The sequence below is a fragment of the Tachypleus tridentatus genome, chromosome 13, assembly GCF_004210375.1.
Source record: "Tachypleus tridentatus isolate NWPU-2018 chromosome 13, ASM421037v1, whole genome shotgun sequence".
NCBI lineage: Eukaryota > Metazoa > Arthropoda > Merostomata > Xiphosura > Limulidae > Tachypleus > Tachypleus tridentatus.
The window spans coordinates 144,261,958-144,269,546 of NC_134837.1; positions in this window are offsets into that span (position 1 = coordinate 144,261,958).

Genomic DNA, 7,589 nt, shown 5'->3' on the forward strand with positions numbered 1-7,589 from the left:
TGTTTTTAAATTTAGTCCTTCTAGCATACACTAGTACAATATGCTAGCTTCTTTCAAAATAGCCCCCCTCTAGTATGTCTTTGGATTTACAACGCTAAAATCAGGGGTTCGATTCCCCTCGGTGGGCTGAGCAGATAGCTTGAGATGGCTTTGCTATGAGAAAACATACACACACTCTTTCCACATAGTTAATACATTGTATGTAGTACCATGACACTTATTTCAGGCCCTAAATTTGATCAGTGTGTTCATTCAAGCAGAATTCTTATGACATGCCCTCGGTACAAGTATATAAGAATTTTACAGAATGATAAGTATTTTCATCCTGACTCATTTGACTCTTTTGTCTTAACACTTTCACACAGTACTGTATACAGAGACTAATTTAACAAAATGTATTTGATGTAAGATAAGCACTTTTGTTAAACTTTTTTTTTTCACACAGCATCCGTTCATGGAAGTAGCAGATCAATGAAAACAATACAACCCCTTATAGTGATAAGCAGATATGCAGTCAAAATCATTAATTTTCAAAAATCAAATATCCAATATACATGTTGAAAGATGTTGGTTATGAAGACTAGCATAACTTTAGGACAAGAAAAATTAACAGATTGTATTTGTTAGATTTCTTCAACAGCAGTATTATATTAGGTGCCATGATTTCCTGCAATTCAGCTTCATAGATTTTGAAAATAATATCCATTTTCTCTATCACGTGAGAATGTTGTGATGAATTAGGAAGAAACAAAACTCGTGCTTAAATCAAATTATTATTTTGTTTACTGCAACGAACATTTTTTTATTATTATGTTTGTTGACATAAATTTTAAACAAATGAATAAAAAAGAAGAACGTTGATGTCAAACAAATATACATTCAGATTCATCCTGATATTTTTGTGAAATCTACGTCTTTTAGTCTCAAAACTACGTGTAATGGTCTTACATATTGCAAGTTCATCTCACAGTCTGTAAGTTGCGAGTTTGAATCCTTGTCCAACCAAACATGTTTGTTCTTTCGGCCAAGTGGGCATTATAATATTATAATGAACCCTACTATTATTTTGTAAAAAGTAGCTCAGAAGTTGACAGTGGGTGGTGATGACTAGCTGTATTTTCTTTATTCTTTTATTGCTAATTTTGGGATGGCTTTCGAGTAGCTTTATAACAAACAAACAGACTTAGATCTTGTTTCAATGAGATAACTTATTATTACCTTATTTTCCTCTGAAAGAACTAAAATTTTCAGTGAAATAGTCAATATATGAGCGTAACAAATTAACTATCAATCTCTTATTACAACCCAATATTCTGAATTTATCAAGCATATTATTGAAAATATTATCATAATTTGGGTCTTTTTTTCTTTCCTAAAAATATGTTCATCTTAAATCAGTTACCTAATCTGACGCTAAACAAAATCCCTTCAAGTGTTGCTTCTGAAAGTGCTGGGAATTGCTCATATAGATACTTGAAAGAGTCACCATCTTTGTCTAAAATCTTTACAAATTGAGCCATCAAGCTTAGTTTTATATGAAGCGGAGGTAATATGATATTCTTTGTTTCAACCATACTTTCACGTTCAATGTTTTCAATCCTGGTATCTGGCTGACTTTGCGTGGCCATTACTTCTTTATCCAGTGCTGATTTTGTGTTCTGTTGTCCCATTTCACACAAAAACGTGAAAACATTGTCTGATTGAGATTTCGATGCAACAACGTTCAAAGGAATTTCAAGTTTCCACAAAATAATCAATCATGTTCTTTGTATTTCACCTTATTAACAAGAAGTTCAAGTGTTTTGTATGTTTCCTTCAACTGAATCGATTGAGTAATAGGAACAGATAAATATATGTCACTATTTTGAAGAACAACATATTTTGGACCTGTTTTGAAGGTATCAGTGAACAATGGCTATTCTCTAGGTTCACAGACTGCAGCTCGTAGTATTGGTATTAATTCATCAATATTTAAAATGTTTTGACTAAGTTGAGGTATTATTAAGTATTTTCTATCAGTGATCATTTCCAGTTACAGTTTTAACGTTTTTACTGTTTTCATTAAACTCAATTTTTCTTATATTCTCGTTTTCAAGCTTTCCTCTTTATGAATCACAATATATCATTCTTCTGCATTTAACTTTTCAAACAACTCTTTAGCCACAAATACAAAAGTCTTATCTTTCTTCTTTCCCTTAATCTTCTGAGAAAACAAGTAAGCAAGTTACACAATGCATTATGTCATACTAAACATACATGAAATAATGGGGAACCTTTAAAATATTTATACAAATATTATTAGAGTCGAATATTTAAACTACTTATAGTATTTAAACTAAAACAACATAAACATATTAGGATAATAATCAGAAAGACTCGAAACTTGTAAAAATATTGACAAACCAAAAGTAATTAAAGTAATAAGTTAGCAGAAATATATCTAAAGTAATAAGAATTGCCAAGCTACAAAAAAGTACTTTCAACCTATAGTAGGATTAAAATATTCATAGCTAGTGTGTTTAGTCAGAGTGAGTGTGTGTGAAGGCTAAGAGGAAAGAACCTAGAGATATGAAATTTTGACACATAATAAGTGGATTATGCAAATGTGCTTCGAAGTATTATTTTATAGATTTTTTTTCAGTAATAATGAAAGAGTAGCTTGTTTGAGTGGCCACATTATCTCTTTGCACATATAGTAAGGAAATACTGTGGACGTGTACTGACGTACTATGTGTTGGATATGATTACAAAAATGGACAGTTTTTTTACCTATTGTTCTTAATCGTAATTGTTTTGTGTCGTGAAAGCCTGTAGAAAAGTATCATTTTTCCCTCACTTACTCAATTAACAATATGTGAAAGTTCACTTCAACTGTTTTAGTTCCCATATTTATATTAAAAATAGAATATTTGTCAGGAAACAAAGTTTTAGAAATATCACCAGAGAATCAGAGAATGTTGGAGAATTCGAAGAATATGAAAATTTAAAATACAGAAGGAAAACAAATCGAATCTGAAAAGCTTAACTAAAATTATTTGTTTTTAAAAAGAGCCGAAATGAACTGAGTTTGGGAAACGGTGTTTATTTGTTTGAATTTCGCGCAAAGCTACTCGAGGGTTACCTGCGCTAGCCGTCCCTAATTTAGCAGTGTAAGACTAGAGGGAAGGCAGCTAGTCATCACCACCCACCGCCAACTCTTGGGCTACTCTTTTACCGTCACATTATAACGCCCCCACGGCTGGGAGGGCGAGCATGTTTGGTGCGACCGGGATTCTAACCCGCGACCCTCAAATCACAGTCGAACGCCTTAACACACCTGGCCATGCTGGGCCCGGAAATTATAAGAGAAAAATGAATTAAAGAACTGTTGATTTGGGGTAGCTTTTGGAGTAACTAAGATAAAGGTGACACTTAACTGGTATATTAAGGTCTCTGTGAATCATGAGGGGTCTTTTGAATCTCACAACGGATTGTGTTTATTTTTTACTAGTTAAACGCTTGTGAGATTTATTTTAAAAATTTAAACATCAACAGCTTTTACAAGTTAGTTAACCTGGGTGCCTGCTGATTAATATTTATAAAATTCTAATATATTGTATAATTCCTCTAATTAATTCCTTGTAACGATAAAAATGAAATTAAAAAGTCTACAATTATCTGGACTTAATTAATTCATTTTCTGTCATAGAACAGAATCTTAATAAATTTCTTCACCTGGTGAATAATTATACCAGGTGCTTCATTCAAACAGGTCATTACACCAGGTGCTTCATTCAAACAGGTCATTACACCAGATGTTTCATTCAAACAGGTCATTACACCAGATGCTTCATTCAAACAGGTCATAACACCAGGTGCTTCATTCAAACAGGCCATTACACCAGGTGCTTCATTCAAACAGGTCATTACACCAGATGCTTCATTCAAACAGTTCATTGCAGAAAACACCTGACAACCGACCAGCTACGGCGAGACTGTAACAGCTCCCAAATGTACAACTGAACATATCTTTATTCGCGGTTTTTCTTCTTTATACCAGGAATACCAAGCCGACGCCCTCAATCTCGTATAGTTCTTCCAGCCAAATCTGCAGAGCATCATCACACCAAAAATCTAACGATGACAACCTCAGAAACACCTGCCGCCGCTATTGAAGCCGCTCCTGCCAAAAATGTATCCATAACTAGAAGCAAATTCCAAAGACATGTTCACGCAGACTACACAAGTCAATACACAAATTTACACAGACCCTCCATACAAAGAAGGACAAAAAAACTTAAACATCACTAATGCACTCTTAAACATCGACTGATTTCTTCCAAAGGAGCACGTTGAAACTTAGACATGTATCTTCAAGACAGCGTGGAGAGCCGAGACAGACAAACAACCTGTTGGCGACTTCTGAAGATTCCTACACATTATCGACTCATTCACCCTACATATACAGAACTGATGCTGTGTTCAATCTTCCAATACTGTATCGTATTCTCAACATTTTTACACCGACGAAGAAAAACCAGTCTTCAAAAAAGACTACCACCAGATGTTTCGAGACTTATCACCGAACATTTTTAAAAATGATCTATTATTCCTTATATATACTAACCTTTTACTTTCAGCTTCCACTGGGCACGGTCAGGATATTCTTTTCAGCACCTTATGATTTCAGCCTCCTTTTCACTCCAGTGGCGGCGCCAGGATATTTTCGTTGGGGGGGGCTGAGGTAAACTGTGGAGGGGCTTCCCAAAGAGCCATCAATATGAAGTATAGATGGTAAATTATAATAATGTAAATACCAAGGTACATTTCAGAATGGTGTGCTATTTTGAACTGCGTTTTCCATGCAGTTTTCATTGGAAACTCATACTCTGATTAATAATTTATTATTACAAATTAGAAATAATCTGTTCATGAAAATATGCATTTACGTAAAAGAGGAAGCTCACCTAAATTCCACCCAAGGTAATACATAATAATAAAGAAAATCAAGATTAGCTTAGATTGAACATTTAATATACCATTAAGAGTAAAATTACAAATGAAAATAAATATAACATAAAGACATAGTTAAAATTGCAGAAACGAATTATCCCATGTGAAGTTAATACACTCTGAGGAAAAGTAAGGTTACTATCAGGCTAACTGTCTTTCATCATGTTGTGTTTGTAGTCAATATTACTTCAAAACAATGCGCCTGTTCTGGTGATTGGTAGCAAATGTGTCTATAACAGTATCAATATCGAGTTGTTTTGCCCTCCTGTAGTTTACTGATATGACAGCAAGGTTGCTGGTGCGGACATTGAGAAGCTTCAGACATGAGAAACTTCTCTCACAGGCAGCTAAAGTGACAGACAGGGTCACAGTGACGCATACAAGTTTGTGGAGATCCATGAAGGCATCCTTGTATGGCTCCAGCATGATTGCAAGCTCCAATGGTGTGGATACTTCCTGCCCCTTGTCTTTCTTCCTGGCAATTAGCCAGTTCAACTGGTGGACCTCCACTGCGAGATCATTCTCTGTCACACCATAGCTTGCTGCCATTCCTAAGAGTACTTGCTTGTCCAGAAATGTGGAGTGTTTGGGGTTCAATGCAGTTGCACCCATCAGAACATTGCAGGCATCAGAGGAGAATCTTCTATTCAGTTTGTTGAGCATCCTGTCTATGATGGCATAGAAAGTGTGTCTCCTGGCATCTGGTGTTGGTTCATCTCTTTGGCCAGTACTAGATGTGATTATGAATTCGTCCAGGTGTCTGGGGCAGATCGCTGTCCACCTTGACGCACCATCTCAGTGCGTTTTCCCACTTTCTTACACATATCTTCAGCAGACTCTTCCAAGTCTTTCCATGCTGCTTCAGTTCTCATTTCTGAGAGACCAGAGATGACAGATTGTACTAGGTCTTTTGCAGAGGCCAGCTGCAGGTCAGGTGACTGGAGGTGGTCTGATAGCTGTTTTGTCATCAGAAGTAGTGTTTCTATGGCCACTAGACTGGTTACGAACTGCTGATCTAGGAGGATGCACAGGCCCTTTGATTCAGTGGATATTGTCCCCCTCCACAAAATGCTTTAGGGTTGTCACAATGGCAAGGAGGGTTCTTTTCACAGCCAGACAAGCAGCATGTTGGCAGACCCACCTTGTTTCTAGCAGTCGCTTCAACTCCATGTGCTGGTTCACGGGTTCAAGCTCCTTCTGCACCTTCAGAAATTCTTCATGCACAACCAATGTAGAGAAGAATTTGTACAGCTTCTGAATTGTCACAAAGAACTCTGCTGCAGCCTGGACGTTGTGTACACAATCAACTAGCACAAGGTTGAGCCTGTTTGCATAGCAGTGGACATAACAGCCTGAGACACCTCTCTCCTGAACTTCTCCTGTACGCCACTGATGTGCCCTGACATGACGGAAGCTCCGTCATAGCACTGGTCAATACAGGCATTATGGTCAATACCACATTTAGTCAGAGTCTCCATGATTTTCTTGAGCAATGGACTTTCCTGAGTTCCTGGACTTCACAGCTGCTGAGGAACTCCTCGTGAAGGCTCTGTTGGTGAAGGTACCTTACCACAAGGGACAGCTGTTCTTGTTTGCTCACATCCTTTGTTTCATCCACCATTAGAGCAAAATGCTCAGCTTCCATGACCTCTTTGCTGATATCCTTCCTGATCCTTCCAGCTATGATGTCAAGTAATTCGCTTTAGATAGCATGGTGCGTGTACTTGGCATTACCAGGAACACTCAGCTTCTTCTTCACGATTTCATCATATCTGGAAATCATGTCAAGAAGTTCCAGGAAATTGTCCCTGTTATCTGACTGACTATCTTCCCTGTGACCTCTCTGTGCTTTATTCTGGCAGTCTGTGTAGAGCAGTGCATTTATCATGGCTCTTATGTAATGTTGGTTTTCCTCCACAGTTTTTAGCATGGCTTGCATCGAGAGCATGTTGGATCCTTGTACCCTTTGTTTTCTGCAATTTAAACTCTGCCCAAGCTTGCATGGCAAACTTGTGTCCTGCAGAGTTATCATGGGACTTCAGTGATGTGGTCGCCTTCTTCCAGTTCCACAAGCCTTCATGGGTGAAAGACTTCTTACTTTTACTGAAGTGTGTGTGACTGAAAAGACGACATGCGAAGCAGAATGCAACATCTTGGGTCACAGAGTACTCCAACCACGAGTGCTGATCACGCCAAGTCTTGTTGAATGACCTTGACTGGACACTGTATTCTGTGGCCGGGTATCTCTTCAAGTTTGGACAACTAAGACCACTATCTGGAAGCGGGCTTAGGTCCTTGGGTGCTGGTGGTAGTTTTTCACCCTGGGTGGGAGTGGTGCCCTCTTGCGGCTGGGGTTCCGCACCAGTCGTGTCTGCATTCTCACCATCACGATCACCACTGTCCTCCTCACTTGCATCACATGTGTTTGTAGGACCATCTACTCGCTGTCTCTTCTTGGGTAGCAAATAGTGCTGCACAATCAACCCTACATGTAGTATGACCAGTTTATGTTTTAGTGGGTGATGTCTGACTCTTCTCTTGTGTGTTGGTGTTCTTATTTGTAAACGAGTCGCTGATTTTGATTTCCTTTTATTAAT